Raw genomic sequence first — 11,399 nt, forward strand, 5'->3', positions numbered from 1 at the left:
TTTTCTTTGCATGCTTTTCTATGTGACAATTTTGTGAGCATCCCCAGATTTTAAATTGCAACATAGATAGGACATACTTTACATTATGCACAGTACTGGCCAGCCAACCATATGTCCTCTCATAGCTGTACATCAGAGTGTCCCTTCTAAAAGTCTGGGTTAACAGTGGGCTGCAGGAATGAGGTCAGCTAAGAAGCCATTTCAGTGTCCACATCACCACAGGAAGTGATGGCTTTTTCAGGGCCATGATAACAGAAATGGATGGGAGGGAATATATTTGCCTATATAGACTTGGTATCAGAGTTTTGTGGGGGTAGAGAGAAAAAGGAATTACACATCGGTGTTTCTCATATTTTAATGTGCATATGAATTGTCTAGGGATTTTGTTAAAAGGTAGATTTTGATTCAGTAGGTCTGCGGTGGGGCCTCAGATTCTGCTCCCAAGTGTTGCCACCACTGTGAGGCCATGGTCCAGTGAATAATTAACAAGGACGAGATAACGTGGGTGTGAGACTCCACTGACTAGATGGTGATGGCATTATCTGAAATACCTGAAATGGGGAATACCACAGAAAAGAAAGATTGGGTGGGGGAATGGGGTGAAGTTTTTGTGGGACATTCGGATATAAAAATTGTAGACAGCTGAAAGTTTGGATTCTAAGCTTGAGAGAAAAATCAAGCATAGAGATACAGATTTTGGAATAAGCATTTCATTGCTGACAGTAAAAGTCATGAGAATGAGTGACATTACCTACAAAAAAGAGATCAAGTTAATATTAGAAAATATACTTACTGCTTCATCATTCAAAGGCCTCATCTTCTAAAAAGAAAAATAAAATGTATCTATTTGCTAAAATTTTAATGTCCATTTAAGTGACTATAAATCAGCAATGGGAAAGAAATTGGATAGGTAGCTTCCTCCCTATGAACAATCTCTAGGTGTAAATTGAGGGAAGGAGAAGTGTTCTTTGGAAAACCCCCCTTTTCCTTGGTAATGACTGTAGATAAGTTAAAAATGCATTAAAGTATCTTATGAGAAATAATTCGTATAAATAAATATGTGTAAAGAAACTTCAAAATGCCAGGCAGTCTTCTGACCTTAACATTAGTAGCAAATGAAATGAATCCCTGAAACAGTGGAGCTTATCAGGGAGATTGACAAATGCTGTGTTAGGAAAGTATAGTGTGATGCGAGAGCACACACATCAGGAACACATGACTCAGTGTGGAGACAAGGGATGGCCTACCTGAGGAAGTAGCATTAAGCTGAGACCAGAAGGCTGAGTGGAGGTGACCTACAGGAAGAAGAAGGGAAGGTTGTAACAGTAATGACTTGGAGGGGAGAGGCCCTGCAGGTTGGAGAAGTTCAGTGTGGCTGACCATGGAGTGTGCAGAGTGAGGGGGTTGACTGCTGAGCTCCAGAGGTGGACAGAGCCCCTGGTGAGGCCCACTCCTCTGGGACTTAGTAGAGAGAAGAGGGAGAAAATGATGTATTTTCCCAAGGAAAAACTATTATCCTGCTTTGGTATAGTTCAAACAACAGTCTTATGCATATGGTTTTACAAGCATATGGCTTTTATGGACGGGCCTACTAATGACATGACTCATAGTAATGTTTCTGTAGGAAAAATGTTTTGTGCTTCAAAAGCTGTCTTATAATTTAACTTTCAGATTTTTTTTTTTTTCCCCATTTGGGAACCGCTTGGATAAGAGCACAATTCTATTGCTTTTTGTTATTTCTGCTAAAAGTGTGCTTTCTCTGGTGTGTATCTATGTGGCTACAGTGTTGATTTTCCATCTTCTGATATGAATCAAGCTATCATTGCACAGATGCAGTTGAAATGTTGTTTTATTTTCCATACACTTTCAGATTCAGAAAGTGTATGGAAATAGAGAAATCTTTTTATAAATTGTTTAGTTTTCAGAGTGTTTGTTCTTCAAAGTTAAGGATTCCCTCTGTAAACTATATTGTGGTATACTGTGTTATATACCATGAAAGTATGAAAAATTAAACTACCATGAAAATTGTTATGAACAGAAAGTAGAAGAGATTGGTATGTTTTCACTATTGAAGTCAAATAGTATGTAGAAGGTAAACAATAAAAGATAAAATACCCAGCTTTAAAAATACTTTAGTAACCATGAGCTTATCGTCATAATCATCTTCATTACTAGCTATTGTTATCATTAGTAATACTTGATATTTTAAAGCAGGAAACAGCAAATGTTAAGGCCACTCCCTTTGTAAAATTGATCTATATGAGTTTCACTTTCTTTAATAAATGAAACTTTAGGCTGAAACTCTCCAATTCCCTTATCTCCAATATGCAAAGTTAATTTCATCCACATCTATCTTGTGAAAGTATCTTTCCTTCTCTATCAATTAGAATACTTTCAGCTGGTAAGTGACAGAGACCCAACTGAAAGTATCATATGTAATAACTGCATTTTATTATCTCATATAACTAGAAATCTGGAAGAAAGATGGTTTTTTAGTTGGCTCATATAGCAGCTAACTGCTATCATCAGACTCTCTGGCTCTGTCTTTTCATTCTACCATCCTGCATAAGTTGACTTTTGTCTTCAGACTTTCCCCCTCCTCATCTCAAGATGGCAGCTTTAACTCCAAGAATGACATACTCATATCAAAGCATCCATGACTGTAAGAAAAGGTGTCTCTCTTATGTCTTTTTCAGAAATGAAGAAAACTTTCTTAGAAGCCTCCTAGAAAACATGACCTCACTAGCCAAAACTGCATCCTATACTGTTTCTAAGCCAGTCAGTGGGGAGGGGTACAGAAGTCCTAGATTCATGGCCCTCCACTCTTCCCAAGGTAAAAAAAAATTAAAAATAAAAAAATAAATAAGATTTTGTTATCCACAAAGAAAGGGAAGACTAAGTAGGCAACCTCTAGGTCTGCCATACCTTCCAAGGCCAATTTATTTGCCTAGACTCTTAATTCCTTTCTGCCTCCTAGAAGACTTTGTTAATCATTTCTTCTTGCCTTCATTTTCAGTCTTCTCATTCTTTTTCTTCAAGCTTATTGAAAGAAGAGTCTACATATGCTGCCTTCATTTTTTCCCCTCCCATTTATTCCTTAAATTCCTTGCAATCTGGATTTTGTTCCTTCTAATAAGAAACCTTCCTTTTCTGTCAACAACAATGACCACCTGATTCCCAAATCCTTTGCCAGTGTCTTTTGTTTTCTGGATTTTCTATTCTCTGTTTCATTTGTTTGCACATTATTCTTTATTATTTCCTTCCATCTGCTTGCTTAGGTTTAGTTTGCTTTTCTTTTTGTAGGTTCTGTCTTCTTAAGGTGGAAGATTAGATTATCCACTTGAGATCTTTCTTTTTTAATATAGGCATTTATAGCTACAAATTTCTTTCTGAGTACTATTTTCTTTAGCTGTATCCAATAAATTTTGGTATGTTGTGTTTTAGTTTTCACTCATCTCAACATATTTTCTAATTTTCTCTCTGATTTCTTTGACCTATTGGTTATTTAGGAGTGTGGTTCCCCCGCCCATCTTTGTGAATTTCCTAAAATTCCTTCTGTTACTGATTGTATTATAATTGCATTCCATTGTTTCAGAGAACATTCTTTGTGTGATTAATCTCTGTAAATTATTGAAGGTTGTTTACGGCCTAGCATGTGATCTCTTTTGGAAAATGTTTCTTATGCACTTAAGAATGCATATTGCCTTGTTGGGTGGAGTGTTATTAGTTGTCTTTAGGGCTAGTTGTCTTACTGTGTTGTTCAAATCTTCTGTGTTCTTGTTGATTTTCTTCCTGGTGGTTTTATCTAGTATTGAAAGAGGGTTAGTCTCCAATTATTATTTTTGAGTTGTGTATCCCTTCAACTCTGTCTTTTCTTCCTTCTGGTGTTAGGTGCATATATGCTTCTAATTGTTATATCTTCCTGATGGATTGACCCTTCTGTCATTATGAAGTGTTTCTCTTTATTTCTAGTAATATATTCTTGTTTTAAAATCCATTTTGCCTGATTCTTTTATGTTTACTGTTTTTATGGTATAGCTTTTACTTTCAACCTATTTGTATGATTGAATCTAAAATGTGTTTTATATAGATTTTATATGTAGTTGGGATCATTGTTCTTTTTCTTTTAAAAAAATACAGCCTGATAATCTTTCTTTTGATTAGATTGCTTAATCTGTTCACATTTAATGTAATTACTGATATAGTTGGATTTTTGTATGCAGTTACGAATTTTGTTTTCCATAGGTCTCAAGTCTTTTTTGTTCTTTCCTTTCTTGCCTTCTTTTGAGTTAAGTAGATATATTGTAGTGTGATGTTTTAATTCCTTTGCTACCTTTTAAAAAATATATTTTGAATTATTTTCTTAGTGGTTGCTCCAGGGTTTACAGTGTACATCTTGATTTATAAGAATTTCACTTCTGATTTATACTTACTTTCAGCAAAATAGACTTCCTCTATTAACTCCATTTCCCTCCCCAACATTTTTGTGCTATTATTGATGTACCTATTATGTCAAACCCAACAATACACTGTTGTAATTTTTACTTTATGTCTTTTGAAGAAACTGAGACAAGGGAGAGCAAGTACATATTTATAGTTAGTTGTATTGACCTCTCTATTTTTCATTTTCTTTACATATTTCTGCATATTTGAGTTAGCTCTGGGGTCATTTTCTTACTCCCATAGAACTTTGTTCTCATCTGCTTCATTTGTACTGTTATTGTCTGTCTAAATATGTAACAGTGAATGTTGTTAGCCCAATAATAAAATTATAGCTACAGTGTTTTATTGAATTATTCTTTAAATCAGTTAAGAGAAGAAAGGGGAAGAAATATGCAATTACAGTGTCTTTTGCAATTATGTACGTAATTTCCTTTACTGGCACACTTTGTTTTTTGGGGCTTCCAATTACTGTTTGGCGTTACTTGCTTTTAGCCTGAAGAATTTCCTTTAGTATTTCTTGTAAAACAGATATTCTAGCAACAAATTCTCTGTTTTTATTTTCCTGGGTATGCCTTAATTTCACCTTTATTTTAAAAATACAGTGTTGCTGGATATTAGAGTCATAATTCACAATATTTTACTTTAGCACTTTGAATATTTAATTCCATTGCTTTCTGCCCTCGCTTGTTTCTAATGAGAAGTCAGTTGTTAATCTTATTGGGGACTCCTTTGTGCTTGTCTGGTCATTTTGCTCTTGCTGCTTTCAAGATTTTCTCCTTGTCTTTGGCTCTCAAGATTTTGCCTATAATGTGTCTGGAAGTATATCTTTTTGTATTTATCCTATTTAGAATTTGTTGAGCTCCTTGGGGGATGTGTAGATTAATATTTCTTTTTCTTTTATCAAATTTGGAAAGATTTCAACCATTATTTATGTATTTTTTATTCTTTTTCTTTCATTCTTTTTTTTTCCCTCTCTCTGAGACAGGGTCTCACTGTCACCCAGGCTGGAGTATAGTGGCATGACCTTAGCTCACTGCAGGCTGCACCTCACTGTGGGCTTAAGCAGTCCTCCCACCTCAGCCTCCTGAGTAGCTGAAACTACAGGTGTGTTTCACCCTGCCTGGTTAATTTTTAATTTTTTTTTATAGAGACAGGGTCTCAACATGTTTCCCAGGCTGGTATTGAATTCCTTGGGCTGAAGCAATCCTCCCACCTCGGCCTTCCAGGGTGCTCGAGTTACAGATATGAGCCACCATGCCTAGCCTTATTATTTCTTTAAATATTATTTCTCCCTCTTTTTTATCCTAATGGCATCTGTTTTAGTCCATTTTCTGTTACTTTAACAGAATACCAAAGACTACTTAATTTATAAGGAAAAGAAATTTATTTTTTACGGTTCTGGAAGCTAAGAAGTCCAAGAGCATGGTGTGAGCCTCTGGTGAGGGCCTTCTTGCTAGTGGGAATTCTCTACAGAGTCCCAAGGTGGCACAGAGCATCACATGCTGAGAGGGCACATGAGTGAGAACCAAACTGGATTTTATAACAGATGCATTCTTGTGATAGCTAACCTACCTGCTTGATGACCCATCAATCCAGTAACTTATTAGTCCACTAATCCATTCATGAGAGCAGAGCCCTCATGACCCAGTTACCTCTTAAAAGTACTACTTCTCAATACTTCTGCATTCAGGACCAAGTTTCCAATACAGTGAACCTTTGGAGAACACATTTAAACCACAGCATTCCACTCTGGGCCCCCAAAATTTATGTCCTTCTGGTGTTTAAAAATACATTCATTCCATCCCAGTAGCTCCAGAGTCTTCATTCATTCTATCATGCACTCAAAAACCCAAAGTTCCAAGTCTCATGTAAATCAGATTTGAGTGAGACACATGGTGTATTTGCCTTGAGGCAGATTCTTTTCAGCTGTGAGCCTATTAAATCAAACAAGTTACCGACTTCCAAAATATAGTGGTGGAGCAGGCATAGGACAGACATTGCCATTCCAAAAGGGAGCAACAGGAAAAAATTAAGGAGTGACAGGTCCCATGTAAAACGAAAACCCAACAAGGAAAACAGCGTTACATCTTACAGCTGGAGAATAATCTCCTTTGACTCCATGTCCTGCATCCTGGGCACATGGGTGCAGGGTTGGGCCTGAAAGCCTCAAGTGACTCCACCCCCATGGCTTTACTATGCTCAATCCATATGTCAGCCCTTGTAAGTTACAGTTGGGTGCCTGTGGCTTTTGCAGGTTGGACCTGCATGCTGATGCTATAGTTCTGAGGTCTCAGCAGCATTCCTGCTCCCACAGCTCCATTAGGCATTACTTTAGTGGGGACTCTGCCATGGCCTTGCTTCTGGCTGTACTAGGCATTGCCCTAGTGGGGGCTCTCAGCAATGGGTTCACTCTTGTGACAAGTCTCTGCCAGGGCACCAGTCTTTTTGGTATATCCTTTGAAATCTAGGTGAAACTACCATACCCCACATCTCTTTCATTCTGTATACCTGCGGAATTAGCACCTTGTGGATGCCACCAAAATTTATAGCTTGTGCCTTCCATAGTGGTGAGTTGAGCCACACCTGCTGCTACTTGGGTCATGGCTGGGGCAACCATAGAGCCTTGCTCTGGGGAGCAGGGAGCAGAGTCCTGAGGCAGTCCTGGACAGTGGGCTGTGCAGAATGCCATGGATGCCATGGGCTCCCACAAAATCATTCTGCACTCCTAGGCCTCTGGGCCTCTGATGGGAGGAGCAGCTTCGAAGATGTGTGAAATGCCTTTTGGAGTCTTTCTCTAATTATCCTGATAAATAGTCTCTTGGTCCCTTGTATCAATATGAATCTCTTTAGCAAATGGTTCCTAGGCCACATTCTTGGTTTCCTTTCCTAAACAAGCTTTCTAAATTCTACATAGCCAGCCTGAGGAGAGTTTTCCAAATCTTTCCACTTTGCTTTTCTTTTGATTATAAATTCTGTCTTTGTCATCCCTTTGCTCCCAGATCTCACCTGTGTCTTGAGTGTTTTGCTGCTAGAAATTTCTTCCACCCTATATGCTAGTTCATCACTCTCAAGTCCAGCATTCCACAAACCCCTAGGGCATGGACATAGCCTTGAGGTATGTCAGGCTGTTTGCTGCTTTGTGACAAGTGTGGCCTTTATTCCAAGTTCTAGTACCTTGCTCCTCATTTCCATCTGAGGCCTCTTCAGAATGAACTTTACATATTTCTATCAACATTCTGGTCATGAGCACTTAAGTAATCTCTAAGAAGATTCAGGCTGGGCGCGGTAGCTCACTCCTGTAATCCTCGCACTGTGGGAGGCTGAGGCAGGCAGATCACCTGAGGTTTGGTGTTTGAGACCAGCCTGGCCAACATGGCAGAACCCCTCCTCTACTAAAAATACAAAAATTAGCGGGGCTTGGTGGTGCATGCCTGTAATCCCAGCTACTTGGGAGACTGAGGCAGGAGAATCGCTTGAACCTGCAAGGCGGAGGTTGCAGTGAACTGAGATTGTGCCATTGCACTCCAACGTGGGCGACAGAGTGAGACTCTGTCTCAAAAAAAAAAAAAAAAAAAAAAAAAAGAAGATTCAGAGTTTCTCTAGTTGTTTTCAGAACCTTCACCAGAATCACCCTTAATGCTCCATTTATGGCAATACGGGTTTTTTCTATCCAGCTCCTCCATAGTCTGCCAGCTTCTACTCGTTACCCAGTTCCAAAGCTGCTGCTTCATTTTCAGATATTATAGCAAAAGTCCTACATCTTGGTACCAATTTTATGTCTCAGTCTGTTTTCTGTTGCTATACATAGACTTTAATGAAGTTGAGGATACCTCTGAATCACCTGGTGGGCTTGTTTTAATAAAACACAGATTACTGGGTCCTATGCCCAAACCTTCTGATTCAGGAGGTCGGAGGTCGGACCTGAGGGTTTGTATTTCTGGCAAGTATCTGAGTGAGGCTGAGGCTGCTCATCTGGATAACCTACTTTCAATGTTTGGTTGCATCTTTTTTTGTGATCCTAGCAGCCATTTATGTGTATTATTTGTATCTATTCATTCATTAAGGTTTGAAAAATAGTAATATTCTATTTCTTTTTACTCTTTTTCATTTATTCATTGGAATATTTTTATAAAGAGATACATGTTCTTATCTCTTACCTGGTTACCCAGTGATAGAGTTCACAAAAGAAAGGTAACATAAATTCTTGATTTTTTCCCTTTGATATATGTTTTTTAAGATAATAAATTGGTTCTCTATCATCTCTTAAAGGTGACCAGTTTTTTAAGAATATTATTATGAACTTTTAGAATTTAATGTATTAGTTTAATCCATTTCAAGTATTACCATCATTGAAGCTCAAATGACTCCATCTTTGGCTAATGGAAGCCTCTTAAAGTTAGCTCCTGAGTCCTAGATTCAGCTGTTTCTCTTAGAAGCCCTACTGTTTAAGGGGTGATCATGTTTTCTCTCAGCCCTTTCTGTAGACAGAGATCAGAAGTATGTGCACATATTAAGATAAAATAAAAGTATTTCATAAATTGATATTGATGCTTCCAATTGAAACTTGAGACTATGATGGAGACGATAGTGTGTTTAAATCTTTCTCTATCTCTTTCCTCTGCTTTCAAGGATATGAGTGATTATAGAACTGGAAAGTTCCACAATTATTCATTTATTTTTATCCTATAGTGTACACACAACAGTCTCAGAATGACAACACTACAGTATTACTCAAAACATTAAAATGCATATTTTTGCATACATTCTCACCCTCTTAATTGCATTTAGGACTGGGGATGTCTTCTGAGACTTTAGTTTATTCAGCAACCATTTAAAGCATCTTCTCTGTCTCATACTCACTGCTAGAAAGGGGATACAAAGAGGTGTAAGATATGTCCCTGTTCTCTAAAAGCTAAGGGTCAGGGTTACTGGGTTATGTATCATTCTGGTATAGGAAGATGTGGCCGTAGAATCTGGGATTCTGTTCTTCTTTAAAAGAAGTTAATGTTAATTCTTCTTTACTTGCATGTTTCTTAAAACCCTTTCTCTCTACTCTTATCAGGGAGCAGCTTCCTTTTGGTGGAGCTCGTTAATACTTTCTAATCTTCCTTACATAGTGTATCATTAGTCAGGGTTCTCCAGAGAAACAGAGAACAAGAGAAAGATACAGAGTTTATTTTAAGGAATTGACTCACAGGATTTTGGGAATTGGCAAAGCAACTGTGTAGAATACAGCAACAGGCTGTATATTTAAGGAAGAGTTGATAATAGTCTTGAGTGTAAAAATTGCAAAATAGGCTAGTAGGCTGGAAACTCAGCATTTCTATGTTGTCATCTTGATGTAGACTCGCATCTTCTTCAGGTAACTTTTATCTTCGCTGGTAAGGCATTCATCTGGTTGGATAAGGCCCACCACAGTATGGAATCTGCTTTATTTCAAGTCAACCAACTATAAATGTTAATTACATCCACAGAGACCTTCACACAGCATCTCTATTAGTATTATACCAAACAGCTGGCCATGATAACTATCCAAAGTGACTCATAAAATTAACTAGCACATCTAGGTTAACTGTTTATTGCCCAAATTGATATTCTTTCTGAAAAACAATAAAATTATTTAATTTTATTACTTGACTGACAAATTGGTTTCATCATATTGGCGGACCTATAAAATAGTCCTAGTAAGGAATTATTTTAAAAATAAAGTTATTTCTAAGACATATTAAGATATAGCTATATTCATTAAAGCAAAACAACTGTTTTAACATTAAAAATAACATAAATATAATTCTCAGTAAAAGTTCATATACATTAGTTTCTTAGCTATAATTTGTATCTAATATATAAGATCTCTGTATTGGAAAAAATATTTTAAAAATATAGTTGTATTATCTTTAATTGCTTCATAAAATCATAGTCTTTTTCAAGTTGCATTTTGTGATTGCTACATTTGAAATTATTGATTTTTTCAAGTTACTATTTTCTATATAAATTGTGATTTTTAAATTTGAGAATGTAACCTCTATGTTGATAATGAGGTACCTGGTAAGTTCAAAGCAAATTCTATTATATTTTTATTTTGTAATAGTTTAATATGCAAATATTCTGGCACATGTATTTTCACAGCAACTGTTAAAAAAAACAGTAAACTCTATTTACAGCACTTTTATTCAACAAAATTTTTATGACAAAGCTTGTCAAATAAATTGTGTCTGTTATGGAAATCTTTTAAACATCTTAACCAAATTTAGATGCTGCTAAATTGTAGGCATTCTGAAGTTCATTTTATTCTAGTACATAATATAAACTTATTTAAGTAAAAAAAATAAGTTCTCCATAAAAATTAAATCTTGAATGAAAGATTTCTGTCTTAGTTTGGGCTGCTGTCTCAAAATACCACATACTGGGTGGCTTAAACAACAATTCATTTCTCACGGTTCTGAAGACTGGAAAGTCAAAGATCAAGGAACCAGCAGATCAGTTTCTGGTGAGGGCCTGCTTCCTGGTTTGCAGACCTGATTTGATCTCGTTATGTCCTCACATGGCCCTTCTTGGGTGTGTGCACTTGGATGGGGGTGGTGGGGGTAGAGAGAGAGATCTGTTTCTTTTTATAACAGCATTAATCTCATCAGGAGGGCCCCACCAACATGACCTAATCTAACCCTAATTAAAGGCAGTACCTCTGAATACCATCACGTTGGGTATTAGGGCTTCAGCATAAGAATTTAAGGTGATACAAACGTTTAGTCTATAGCTATTTTCAACTGACTTTGAATGTAATGTTTGAATGAAAATCATCCGTTATGTTGATGATTTTACAAAGTCTAAGCCTCAAAGAATTCTAAGCTAGATAACAAAAAGAGAAAACATGGACTGTCATGCTGAAATATTTTTCTAAATTCAGCATCAGCTTTGTCACAAATATTTTAGTTCATTTTTTTTTTTTTTTTTTT

At 36.8% G+C, this 11,399-nt stretch overlaps 1 protein-coding gene across 2 annotated transcripts in view; it reads left to right on the forward strand.

The window, feature by feature from the left end:
- ZNF438 (zinc finger protein 438) overlaps positions 1–11,399 on the forward strand; it is a 181,497-nt gene that overhangs the window by 21,999 nt on the left and 148,099 nt on the right. The window contains exon 1 of one of the 2 annotated variants that reach the window (XM_011977320.1): positions 1,261–1,440. The exons of the other annotated variant lie outside the window; for it this stretch is intronic. The gene's annotated coding sequence lies outside the window, so the exon portion shown is untranslated. Of the gene's footprint in view, positions 1–1,260; positions 1,441–11,399 lie in introns of those variants that run through there. 2 annotated transcript variants of the gene reach the window in all.

Source organism: Mandrillus leucophaeus, unplaced genomic scaffold (genome assembly GCF_000951045.1).
Source record: "Mandrillus leucophaeus isolate KB7577 unplaced genomic scaffold, Mleu.le_1.0 Scaffold178, whole genome shotgun sequence".
Lineage (NCBI taxonomy): Eukaryota > Metazoa > Chordata > Mammalia > Primates > Cercopithecidae > Mandrillus > Mandrillus leucophaeus.